This window comes from Orycteropus afer, unplaced genomic scaffold (genome assembly GCF_000298275.1).
Source record: "Orycteropus afer afer isolate SDZICR_OR568_19922 unplaced genomic scaffold, OryAfe1.0 scaffold00120, whole genome shotgun sequence".
NCBI classification, from domain to species: Eukaryota; Metazoa; Chordata; class Mammalia; order Tubulidentata; family Orycteropodidae; genus Orycteropus; species Orycteropus afer.
Genome location: NW_006921707.1, coordinates 2,393,893 through 2,408,152, shown reverse-complemented (window position 1 = coordinate 2,408,152; position 14,260 = coordinate 2,393,893).

The following is a 14,260-nucleotide window of genomic DNA, read 5'->3' as shown; positions in this document are numbered from 1 at the left end:
ATTAGTTTTTTTAACCTATTTCTTTCTAAAATCCCCTATATTCTGTAAAAGTTGAGATTAAAGCATGCTCATGTGTATATGTGTGCATAAAAAAAAGTTTTTTTACTTAGAATTATGCCATTCAATTCAATTTCGATATTAATTGAACAATTTCCACGTGTCAGTCACTATGCTAGGCTCTACTCTTGTTCGTAGCAATGAATACAAAAGGAAATCAGTCGTTCCATGCTAGTAAATGCTTCTCTATCTTTTCTTTTTCTCAGTCGTCCAATACTTAGTCATATGAATCATTGCCACATTTTTAGCCATTCTTTTCAACTTAGACTTTTAAATTATTTGCTATTGTTATTGTTGTTACTATCAGACTGAGATGGATATTTTCTCTATGATCTCATTTTCTGATAATCCTTGTCTGTATTTTTCACAGTTTTCTTAGGAATAATTCCTAGACTTGGTATTATTGAATCAAAGGATATGAACTTTTTAAAAGCTCCTTATACATATTGCCAAAAAGTTTTCCAGAAACATTGTATCCATTTTCACTCTCCCTGTAAATACTTTAGCACTTTCTCCACTTTCACCAGCATTGAGGGATATTATTTACCAAAAAAAAAAAAAAAAAAAGTCTGCTGATTAGAATTACATAGATGGCATAACAACAGCAACAAGAACAAAAACTAGTATTTATTGGGTACCCCCTATAAGCCATTCATTATGCAAGATCTTTATCTATATTGTTTAATTTTGCAAAAACTATAATAGGAGGGCAATATTATTATTTACATTTTACAGATTAGAAACTGACTTTTCTGAGAGGTTAAGAGACTTAGCCAAGGTCACATAGCTGGTAAGTGTTAGAATTGGGTGTTGAATCCAGATTAATTTTACATTACAGCCTAGGCTGAGGCTAAACATTTTAATTTTTTTTTTTTTGTAATTTATGATTGTTCATACCCTAGCCTGTTTTCATATTGAGAACTTGATTTTATTTTCATCAATTTTTAAATGTTCCCGATGTATTAGGGACACTGATACTTTATTATCTATGTTCTCTCTCTCTCTCTCTCTGTTAACAAACAAAGGTTGAAAACGAGTGTGTGATTACATTGAATATCATATATCTTCCATTGCCTTTTTTTTTTTAATTAGTACTTTGCCATTCACAAAAACAAAACAAAACAAAACAAAAAACTCACTGCTCTGTAGTGGGAGCCGACTCATAGCGACCCCCCCTTGCATTTCTGAGGCGGTATCTCTATGGAAGTAGATTGCCCAATCTGCCTTCCAAAGAGTGACTGGTGGGTTTGAACCACCAGCCTTCTGGTTAGCAGTCAAATGCTTTAGGAACTACGCTACCAGAGCTCCTTTTCCATTTACAGAACAGGTTAAAATTTACCTAAATTATTTTCCCCTTATAGAAATTTACATCTAATTCTTTAATGATTTTATTTTCTTTCCAGTCTACTCAACATTATTTTGGTGTCTGGTGTGAAAGAAAGATTAAATTGATTTGCCCTTTAGAATTGAACATTTTCCAGCAGTATTTTTTGAATACTTCATCGTACCCACTTATTTGTGATTTTATTACAATATATCATAACTGTGTCTAGAGGTACACACACACACAGGCACACACTTCTACAAAGTAGGTTTTGGGTTTTGGTATATTTATTTCCCTTTAGTGTTCTAGCAGTATTTTTGTTAATATCACACAGGTTTAAAAGTTATAGTTATTTGCATAATGCCTGGTAGAGTTGACTGCTTCTTGTTACTGATTTTCTTTCTGTGTGTGCATGTTTGTGGATTATGTTTATGTGTGGCTTATCTCACTGATATCTCTTCTAGATGAATTTTAGAATAATTTTATAAAATTACCCTTAAAACATTGTGGATTTTAATTGAAATTTCATTAAGCATATAAATGGAATTGAGAAGACTGGCCAACTTTGTAAGATTTAGTCTTGGTATCCAGGAATCTGATGTGTCTCAGTCACGTTTTGATTTTGGGTACTTTTCATACTATATGTAAGGGCCCATGCTAGATATCAATCTATTTGCCTGAATGTTTTCTTTTTCATTACTCACTTTTTAAATTGATCCAGAAATTACACAATGTGCCCTAGGTTATAAGCACTATAACACATTGCCACCAAGTGGATTCCCACTCATAGTGATCCTATAGAATGGAGTAGAACTGATACATAGGGTTTCCAAGGTTGTAAATCTTTACAGAAGCAGACTGCCTCATCATTCTCTCATGGAGCAGCTCTTGGGTTTGAACTGTTAAACTTTTGGTTAGCAGCCCAATGCTTTAACCTCTGAACCACCAGAGCTCCTATAAGCACCAAAGTCCCACATTAAATTTGTTCATTCTTGTTCACATGTTTTACCTAATGGTGTCCCATGACACCCTCTCCAGAGAGGGACACATGATGCCTGAAAACTTCTCTTTCCCATTACTGGATTATATCCTTGCTTTAAATATATATTTGCTTTAAGTAATTTTATTTAAAATAACCTAAGAAGATATATTCAGCATAAATATTTAAAGAATCAGTTGGAATAATAGTTCAATTTTTCAAATAGCTCATTAATGAAGTGTCATAAAATTGCCTCAAAATATGCATTACTTTGTATATCAACAAAATACAATGCTGCAAACATTGCTCTATTTGTTATTTGGCTTCCTGTTGGTAAGTGCAATGAAATTGCCTCTAAGATAATCAATTTGGACCCATTGCAATGATTTGGCAGGGTTGAGTAACTAGCCTGAAGCTACAGCTTATTTATTTGGGTCTGTACTGCAGTTATGGAATTTTTTAAAAATGAAAGTAGTCCAGAAATACTTTCACATGCACATTTTTTATGTCTTTCTTAAATTCTATATACCCATATACTCCAGTGTTCTCCTTTTGATCCTGCTTTATCAACAATTTTCCCAATGGAATCACACAAGAGAGAAAATCTTGCCACTATTAACATGAACCCTCTATACTTCTGAAGTTGAGACCTTGATAACTAAGGCTAGGAGGGCCTACCTGTGCTGGTACCTTGTCTTAGGGAGCTGCAAATTGGTATGTATTAAATGTGTGGCTTTATATATACCTCTAACTTCATTCAAGTTGTGTGATTTTCAAGAGCAATTCTTTTGTGCAGTGGAATTGTGACATGTAAGCTACAAGCCAGTAGCTATCATGTTGGAAGCTTTCCCACTGGTATTTCAAATATAAGTAGGGTCACCCATAGTGGACAGGTTTCAACAAAACGTCTAGACTAAGACAGACTAGAAAGAAAGGCCTGGCAATCTATTTCCCAAAATTAGCCCATGAAAACCCTATGGATCACAGCAGGATACTGTCTGATACAGTGCTTGAAGCTGAGCCTCCTAGGTTGAGGGACACTCAGAGGATAACTGCAGAAGCACTGCTGCTGCAAACTAGAGTCAACCTTACTGACATAGATGGAGTAAAGCCTTCAAACCCTTTCATTTGCTGATGTGGTATGACTCAAAAAAAAAAAAAAAAGAATAGCTGCAAACATCCACTAGTACACGATATTTCCAACAATTAACTCAAATATACCAATGATTATGAAGATGGGACAGGACCAGGCACTGCTTTGTTCTATTACACAAAAGGTTACTGTGAGTCAGAGCCAATTCAATGGCAACTACTGATAACACCAACAACAAGCTACAAGTATCATGGTATGGTAAGAATCCTGTTGACCTCCCTGCCTAAAACCGTAAGTCTTCCCTTTAGGGTCCATTAATGGGTCACCACGTTAGATTTTACTAACATTCCTTTCTGCTCCATAGGTCGGATAATTGAGCTTAACAACAAATGAAAACAAGTGAGATTATAATTTGCTTATATTAAGATATTCTAATTTCCATGCTAAGGCTTATATATTTCTTTTTGCTTGAATGCTTGAAGCAACAATGCACTAGTAGTGATGAAAATCCTCTTCCAGCCTCAAGGGAGTTTTCTCCTTTTTGTTTAATTTCCCTGTCAAAATCTCTTGGGTGATATCATGTTGAGAAAGTGTATGTGTGTGAGAGAGAGCGAGAGAGAAAGAGAGACCAGCGTAAATAGTGCAGAGCAAAGAAATTGTAATGGGATTCTAAATCACACAGCACTTAAGTTGGATTCTGACTCCTGTGGACTTCTATAGACAAAGAGCTCTAAAATGCATCCTGTTTCTAGCACATCGGCTAACATAAACATTAGTTATGATAAAGAAAACAACAACAAAAAAAAAATCACTGAAAAATAGACAATTTGAGAAGGGACGTTTAATAACCCCTACTTGAAGTATTTGCCCTTTACTTTAGGGGGGTGACCAAGAGCTTGTTTTTCTAGGATGTGGGAGTTTCAGTGCCAACACCAGTAGGAAAACTAACAAGCAAACAAAACCCAAGTAAAACAATTGCTATCCACTGACTCTTGCGTATGGCGACCCCATGTGTGTCTGACTAGAACTGAACTCCACAAGATTTTCAATGGCTGGTTTTTCGGAAGTAGATTACCACACATTTCTTTTAAGGTGCCTCTGGATAGACTTGAACTCCAGCCTTCGGTTAGCAGCCAAGCAGGTTGATCATTTGCACCACTCAAATAAAACAGGAGAGACACAGACAAGCTATAACAGCTGGTCACTTTATCTCCTCAAACACATTTGCAATGTTTAGGGTAAGTAATAAGTAGCTGTTTTCAAATAATTTTTTCTAATCAGTGGTAAGGAGGAATTTTTTTTTTTTTTTCCATATGAGTTACTTGAAAATTCTATAAATAATAATCACTAATCACCTCAGTGACTTTACAAAATTAGACTCAGTTTATTCTTTGCTGGCAGAAAATGAGTATTTTTTATTTATGTCCTTCACTTATTTATTCATAATTTTTCCTTGCGTACTTCCAAAAATGATTTTAGATGTCTTACAGTAAAACCACATCTAATGATAGAGTTTTTACAGCAGTTCAACAATAATGTAAAAAATATGTTTGGGAGTTTGGTTTAAAGTAGAGCATACCTTTAAAATTAAATTTGGTAATACGAATACTATCCAGTGCAAGATCTGAGGTGCTCTAGCTAGAAAACTATATTGACATATTCATAATCACTACCCAGATCACCTGAGTTTGGATAAGAAGGTAGCAATTATTTGATGTTACAAGGTCCCCACCAGATAGTCTAGGTGAGCTCTTGAAGTAGGGCCCAGTACAGAAGAGCCATGGACCTGTCTAAAGAGGATGGCAGTTTTCTCTCACCTGCATTAAGATTCTGGTTTTACAGAATTTAACAGTCTAGCATTAGGAAAAATTGTGTTGCATTAAGAGACCATTGCATTTACTAGATTGACCTTGATTTACTAGACCATTGCATTTACTAGATAAATCCTTGCTCTCCCAAATCTAGACTACAGTGATTTGAGTAACCAGTTATTATCTACCTGAGCCTCAGTTTTCTCATCTATTAAATAGAGATGATAATAATTCCATTACAGAATTGTAGTGAGAATTAAATGTGGTATACAAATATCGTATAAAATATACTATGAAAGTATGGTGTTAATAATATTGACAATAATTTGTGTAATTATTATTCTATTATTATCCTATACTCAGAATAATGATTTAGGACTCAATTACAGCTTTAATGATAATCAAGAAAACTATATAGATTCATCTTGGATGACGGTAGATGGGTCAGTATATTTAGTAGAGATATAGTTATTCTGGGAGCTCTGGTGGTATAATGCCTAAGGCATCTAACTGCTAACCAGAAACCTGGCAGTTCAAACCCACCAGCCACTCTTATGGGAGGAAGATTGGGCAATCTACTTTGGTACAGATACCACCTCAGAAATCCAAGTAGGGGCCATTGTAAGTCGAATCGACTCAGTGACAGTGAGTTTTTTTTTTTTTTTAATAGTTATTCGAACTTATCTATCTCAGTTAATTATTTGTATTAAAAATACAATCACCTGAATCCATGGGTATCATATATGAAATTGGTTAAAAATGTGTATAGACTCTAATGTAAAGAGACAACACCTGATTTCTCTCTATAAAGAACATACCATTTTAAAAAAACCAATCTTGGATTTTAGCCATAAGTAGACCAGGTTTTGGCAAACTTTCTGTGACACACTAAAGTCACTGCCATCAAGTTGATTCTGACTCATAGTGACCCCTCCTTGGGTTTCTGAGGTTTTATCTCTATGGAAGGAGATTGCCCAGTCTTCCTTCTGAAGAATGGCTGGCGGGTTTGAATAAAAACCACTCAACTATGCCATTGTACTTGAAAATAATAAGAGATGGTATATAAATTAATGAACATGACTATGTTCCAGTAAAACTTTATAAAAATAGACTATAATCTGGATTTGGTTCATGGGTTGTAGTTTGATGACCTAAGAGTTAAGCTATAAAATTGGCATATGCAAAAATATATTTTAAGTTGCTTATTTTAACATTTCTGGAAGTCATTCCCATAGTCAATTTCAGAAGCTTTCCTCTAAACTACTTATTTATTCCCATCTTATTCCAAAAGGATTTGAATTGTGTCAGAAAAAATGTAAAGAATACAATAAAACCAATTCAAAAATTAGGGAAAGAAAAATTACAGATATTATAGAGGTTTGAAGGCATTCTGGTGACATAGTGGCTAAAGCATTTGGCTGCTAACAACAAGGTTATTGGTTTGAACCCACCAGCCACTCTGAAGGAGAAAGATGAGGCAGTCTACTTCTGTAAAGATTTACAGTCATAGAAACCCTATGAGCCAGTTCTACTCTGTCCTAAAAAGCATTGCTGTAAGTTGTAATGGACATGTGGCAGGAGATTTGGTTTTGGTTTACAGAGGGATATGACTGGAAGGAAAAATAGCACAATTATTTATAGGCTATCAGATCCTATACAGTTTGTAAGTTGGATGCTGAGCTTCTTGTTGCCCAAAACGAAAAAAAAAACCAAATTGCTTTCAACACTCACATCAGTTTTTCGGAAAGACTTCTTTTTAAAATACAGTTCAAAATGAAATTTGTTTCAGCATCTTGACTTTTGAAATGAGGAATATTGAATAGTATGCTGTGAACATTGTAAGACACTTGGCATCCTTCAACATAGGCCAAAAGCATAAAGCCATAGCAATAGTGAGTGAGGGAAATTCTTCAGTGTGGACTAGACAATGTGTTCCAACTCTGCAGCTCAGAGATCATTTGAATAAAGTGTTGTCTACCTGTATACTGGAAGGCTGGCCTTGTGTCAGGTACTTCTAAGCAAATTGCAGTGTGGCCCATGCTTCTTGAAGGTTTTTGCTACATCACAATGTATTTGGATATATTTACTAGAACATTTGGGCAATCCTACTTCCATAGTGATACTGCCTCGGAAACCCAAGGAGGGGTCGCTATGAGTCGGGACTGACTCGACGGCACACAACAACAACAACAACAACTAGAACATTTAGCACACTTCAGCAGATGCACTTTGAGAAATAATTACAGTAAGTCCCCTGCGTTACAAACATACAATTTATAGACAACTCACACTTGCCTGACTTTGAAACAACTAAACTAACTTGCAACACATTCTTCATCACAATCACCTTCACTTGTTGCATGTACAACTTTTAAATCATTGAAAAAGCTTTGAGAATTTTCTTGCACTAACCAAAAACCAGCCAACCAAACAAACAAAAAGCTCGCTGTCACTGAGTTGATTCCGACTCATAGTGATCCTTATTAGGTTTCCAAGGCTGAAAATCTTTATGGAAGCAGACTGCCTCATCTTTCTTCCGCGAACAACTGTTGCTGTTGTTGTTGTTATGTTCCGTTTAGGCGGATCCGACTCATAGCGACCTCTCCTTGGGTTTCTGAGGCAGTATCACTACAGAAGTAGATTGCCCCATCTTCCTTCCGAGGAGTGGCTGGTGGGTTTGAACCACCAGCCCTCTGGTTAGCAGTCAAGTGCCTTAGGCACTATGCTACCAGAGCTCCTACTAGTGGGTTTGAATCACAGATCTTTATGGCTAGTAGCCAAATGCCTTAATAAGTACGTCACCAGAGCTCCTTTTTTACACTAAAACCAAAAGGAAAAAAAAAAAAAATTGCCATCGAGTTGATTCTGACTCATACCTACCCTCATTGGGTTTCCAAGTCTGTAAATCTTTACAGAAGTAGATTGCCTCAACTTTGTCCTGCACAGCAGCTGGTGGGGTTGAACTGCCGACCTTCTGGTTAAGCAGCCAAATACCTTACCCACTATGCCACCAGAGCTCTTTTTCTTGCACTAAAGTAAGGCTAAATAAAAACCATATGCACCTGTCCCATTACCTACTAATTTGACTTAAAGACACACTTAGGAACAGATCACGTTTGTAATCTAGGGGCTGGCTGCCTTTACATAAAATTTATCTTCCTGAAGCTGAGCAATTTACATAGTTCTTTATCACTCCTGTCTTATCCAGGAGAACCAAAATTAAAGGTTGAGGTCACTGGGGAAAAATTCTCATGTAAACTCACATACCTGCTCTATTTTGATAAAAATAGCTAACATTTATTGAACACTTTTAAGTGCTGCACTCACATTTGCTCATCTACACAATCTGTTCCTATTTTACAGCTGAAAACACTGAGACACAGAAAGATGACTTAACATATTTCAGTAACATTTAGGGACTGATTCTGAGCAAATTCCTTGAGCACCACCCAGTACCCTATACTTGCAGTCTTTGCTATTAGGAGAAAAAGTGAGAGTGAGCCTCACTTTTTTCTTCCCGGTTCAATGTTAGAGGTACTTCACTTTACCTTCATCTGAAGAGAGAAGAAAATGTTTGCCACTTTGGGGTGGTTTGCAGCTGTAGTGTCAAGGCAACGTAATTTCTCCCTGTTGTGATTGAGAAAGGTGAAGATGGCTATTCCATGCGAGGAAAGAGTATGTCTAAAAACAGGTTAGGTATCTGTAGGATTCTTCCCTTTGCCTTGTCTATTCTTTAAGGGGGCAGCTGGTTATTTACCTCTTTTGTTGTTGTTGTTATGTGCCGTTGAGTCAGCACCCCTCCTTGGGTTTCCGAGGCAGTATCACTATGGAAGTAGGATTGCCCCATCTTCCTTCCGAGGAGTGGCTGGTGGGTTTGAACTGCCAGCCTTCTGGTTAGCAATCAAGTGCTTTAGCCACTATGCTACCAGAGCTCCTTATTTACCTCTAACTGGATTGAATTGTTGAATATATAATATCTAGAGATTCTATGATAATTAGGAAGATAAAATTGCCCAGCATTAGAAACCTTTAATCTTTCATTTTGAGCATTCTAGCCCAAAATTGGTATCATGGTCTAAAACAACATTTAGGTGGAAGGAAACATCTACTGTTTTTCGTGAGAACTGAAGAGTCTAATATGCTTCATTTACATGTGCTCTTTTTATGTGCATTGGGCACACTTAAAAATTTACTCATCACTGAATATTCTACTTAGAAATTTTTACCTAAGTAGAAATGAATGTTAACCTCTGTATGATTCTCTAGTTAAAGTCATCTATAGAAGTTGGTTGATAAATGTAGAAAGATCACTGTACATGCTGGATTGTTTTTCCCTCCTACTGTCTTAGAAAATATATCTTGAACACAAAATATATTTTTAGGAAGGATTTGTTTACACCGTATGGTTCCAATGCTGCTAAGGTTTATTTGTGTGTCATAGCTACTAAAAGTACAGATACACTGGGACTCTATCTACATTGTAAGAACAATACATTTGAAGAAAATGAGCACACCTTGGGTGACAACTCTTCATTAAGATAAGCATGGATTAAATCTCATTGTATGAAGAATTCTCTATCTTATAACGGAAGACAATGTTGTGAAGGATCATTGGGTGACCCCTTGCAGATTTGTTTGCTGCTCTCTCTGGGAAGTTCATTTGCAGACCATCTTAACATAGAAACTTAATCCTGGGAAGAGGAAAAAGAAAACTGCTTTTTGAAAAACACTAGAGAATTGGTGTATTCAGCCTGATCATAATTCACTAGAAGCACAAGGGGATTTGTGTGTACTACACTCTTTGAATTAATGGGTAGTGAGAAGTCTTTCCTCACCCGTGTGAATCCTTACAGAAGACATTTGCCAAGAAATTACTGGAGCTGTTCCCTCATGGGGAGATTAATGTTTTAATATGCAAAAGCAGACAATTCACAATTCCTTTGCTCAACAGCACTCCAAGCCGCAGAGCCTAACTGCCTTATTTTCCCTTTATAGGTTATTTTCCTAAAACCTTTTGTAGAATCAATAGAGCCACTAATGCAAAGTTTTTGTCAGTGCAGACTTGAGAACTGATTGCTACATGGTTGTTGTTGTTATGTGCCGTGGAGTCAGATCTGACTCATAACGACCCTTCCTTGGGTTTCCGAGGCAGTATCACTACAGAAGTAAATTGCCTAACCTTCCTTCCGAGGAGTGGGTGGTGCAACATGGTACGAAAAGCAATTTGTGACCTAGAACTAATGGAAAAGAAAGACCTATAAAAATATTGAGCTTCCTGCTCATCTGATCTTTTTAAATTTGCTATTTGATTTAACTGTATCAAAGTTGTTGTTATTAGGTGCCGTCGAGTAGGCTCCAATTCATAGCGACCTAGACTCCAACTCATAGCGACCCTATCTAAAACAGAATGAAAGAGTCTGATTCTGTGCCAGCCACACAATCCTTGCTATACCTGAGCCACTATGTCAACCCATCTCCTCGAGGACCTTCTTTTTCGTTGTCCCTTCACTTTACTAAACATGATAGCCTTCTCCAGGGAATGGTCCCTTCTGACAACTTGGCCAAAGTAGGTGAAATGAATTCTGGGCATTCTCGCTTCCAAAGAGCTTTCCAACTGCATTTCTTCCAGGACAGATTTGTTAGCTCTTCTGGCAGTCCATTGTACTTTCAGTATTCATCGCCAACACCACAGCTCAAAAGCATCCACTCTTCTTTGATCTTCCTTATTCATTGTCCAGCTTTCAGATGAGTATGTCGTTGTTGTTATGTTCCATTGAGTTGGACCTGATTCATAGAGACATATCCTTGGGTTTCCGAGGTATATCACTACGGAAGTAGATTGCCCAACCTTCCTTCCAAGGAGTGGCTGGTGGGTTTGAACCGCCAGCTTTCTGCTTAGCTGTCAAGTGCCTTAGGCACTATGCTACCAGAAAATACCATGGCTTGGGTTAGGGGCACCTTAGTCTTCAAAGAAATATCTTTGCTCTCCATTACTCTAAAGAAGTCTTTTGCAGCCAATTTGCCCAGTGCAATACGTTGTCTGATGTCTTGACTGCTGTTTCCATTGGTGTTGATTGTGGAACAAGTAATATGAAGTCTTTGAGAACTTCAATCTTTTCTCCATTTATCATGATGATGCTTAGTGGTCCAGTTGTGAGGATTTTCATTTTCTTTAGGTTGAGACGTAATCCATACTGCAGACTATAGTCTTTAATCTTTATCAGTAAGTGCTTCAAGTCATCCTCACTTTCATCAAGCAAACTTGTGTCATCTGCGTATCTGAGGTTCTTAATGAGTCTTTTTCCAATCCTGATGCTATGCTTTTCTTCATATAGTACAGCTTCTCAGATTATTTGCACAACATACAGATTGAATAAGTATGGTGAAAGGATACAACCCTGATGCACTCCCTTCTTGATTTTAAACCATGTAGTATCCCCTTGGTTTAAAATCAAGAAGGAAGCGCGTCAGAGTTGTATCCTTCTGCCTTGTCCCCTTAAGTGTCCTAAGTATCCCCTTAGGATCTCTGGTGGCGCAGTGCCTAAGGCACTTGACTACTAACCAGAAGGTTGGCAATTCAAAACCACCAGCCACTCATTGGAAAGAAGGTTGAGCAACCTACTTCTCTCCCCATGGGGGAACAGTTCCAGTAGTGATATTGCCTTGGAACACAAGAAGGGGTCTCTATGAGTCAGATCTGACTTGATGGCAGTGAGTTGGGTTTTTATGGTTAATATCCCCTTGTTCTGTTCGAACAACAGCCTCCTGGTTCCTCGTGAACACATGTAAGTATTCTGGAATTCCCATTCTTCTCAATGTTATCCATAATTTCTTATGATCCACACAATCAAATGCTTTTGCATAATCAGTAAAACATAAGGAAACATCTTTCTGGTATTCATTGCTTTCAGCCAAGATCCATCTGACGTCAGCAATGATATACCTCATTTCACGTTCTCTTCTGAATCCAGCTTGCATTTCTGGAAGTTCTCTGTCAATATACTGCTGCAAATGTTTTTGAATTGTCTTCAGCAAGATTTTACTTGAATGTGATATTAATGATATTGTTTGATAATTTCCACATTTTGTGGGATCACATTTTTTCTGGAATAGGTACAAATGTGGATGTCTTCCAGTTAGTGGGCCAGGCACCTGTCTTCCAAATCTTTTAGCATAGATGAGTGAGTGCCTCCAGAGCAGCATCTGTTTGTTGAAACATTTCAATGGATATTCTGTCAATTCCTGGAGACTTGTATCAAAGTTAGGCACCAGAAACTGTGTTAGGGGAGAATGTACTCTTTTTATTTTATTTTATTGTTTTATTTTTATTGTGATTTGGGTGAAGATTTACAGAGCAAATTCATTTTCCATACAGCAGTTCACATACACTTTGTCTCATGGCATTGACCACAGTTTACCACAATGCAACAGCTCCCCTCCCAATTCCTCCCCATAGTTACCTCTTCCCTGTGTCCATCCCTCCATGGACTCCTGCCCCCTGAGCTGTCTCTCTTGCATAAGCAGCCCTTCTTTCTCCCATGATTGTTCTCTCCAAGGAGAGTATCTACTCGAGGTAAATATTCAACTCATATGCCTGTCTTTTGTTTGGCTGGAAACCACAGATGTGGGTTCAATTCCAGACCTGAAGGGTAGTTAGGGTCCATAGTCTCAGTGGTTCCACCAGGCTCTATTGGACCAGCAAAACTGGTAACCCATGTTTTTTCCTCCTCCAAATGATTTTGAGTTTTATTCCACATTGTTTACCCTCTCTATCAAGGATCTCTTACATAGATCCCCTTCCAAGTAGATGACAGTGGTAGCCGGGAACCATCTAGTTCTTCTGGTCGCATAGTTGTATAAGCTGCAGATCAGATAGTGTACCAGTCACTAGGACTAATTGTTTCGATGAATTTTGGTTTTCTTCATTTTTCTTTGCTCTAGATGAGGAGAGACCTATCATTGCATCTAGATGGCAGCTTGCTAGCTTTCAAGATCCCAGTGGCTACTCGCCAAAGTAGGAGGTGGAACAATGTTTTGTATAGTATGTTGTGCCAATTGAGCTTGATGTCCTCTGTGACTATGGTCCCAAGCCAGCAGGTTCAACTACTCAGTCCCTCTGAGAAGCTGGCTGTGACCAAGCAGTGACCACAACCTTGCCCATTGTCAACTCTACTATACACCTAGGGATTCTGATCATTCACAAAAACTTATAGGACCATTGTCTGCCAACCCTATATATGTTCTTGGATACACTCCCAATTTCATAGACATACCTAATAGTTCAACCTGTACACCATCTATCCACCCATATACCCATGTTTTCCTTCACTGACAATGCAGTACTGTATGTGCAAAAGGGTTCATCTTTGTTGTCTGTATCTCCCATGTACCTCTCTATGTCTTTCTCTTCCTCAATGCTGCCATAATGGTCACTCACATTTGGTACATTGCCCTTCTCTTCACCCAAATCAATACTTTATCTATCTAACAGCATTCCCTCCCCTCCCCTCCCACCCCTGGTAACCAATAAAGACAATTTCTTTCTATAGATAAGCCTTTCCTTAACTTTTTACAATAATGGACTAACACAATATTTGTCCTTTTGTGATTGACTTATTGCACTCAGCATAATGTCCTCCAAGTTCATCCATGTTACACGATGTTTTGCAGATTCTACATTGTTCTTTAGCGTTGCATAGTATTCCATTTTGTGTATGTATCATAGTTTGGATATCCATTCCTCAGTTGATGGACACCTAGCTTTTTTCTATCTTTTGGCTATTGTAAATAGTGCTGCAATGAACATGGGTGTGCATATGTCTGTTCTTGTCATGGCTCTCGCTTCTTTAGGATATATACCTAGTAATGGAATAGCTGGATCAAAGAGTATTTCTAGTTCCAACTTTTGAAGAAATCTCCATACTGCTTTCCGCAATGGCTGTACCATTTTACAGTCCCACCAGCGGTGTATGAGAGTCCCAATCTCTCCACAACCT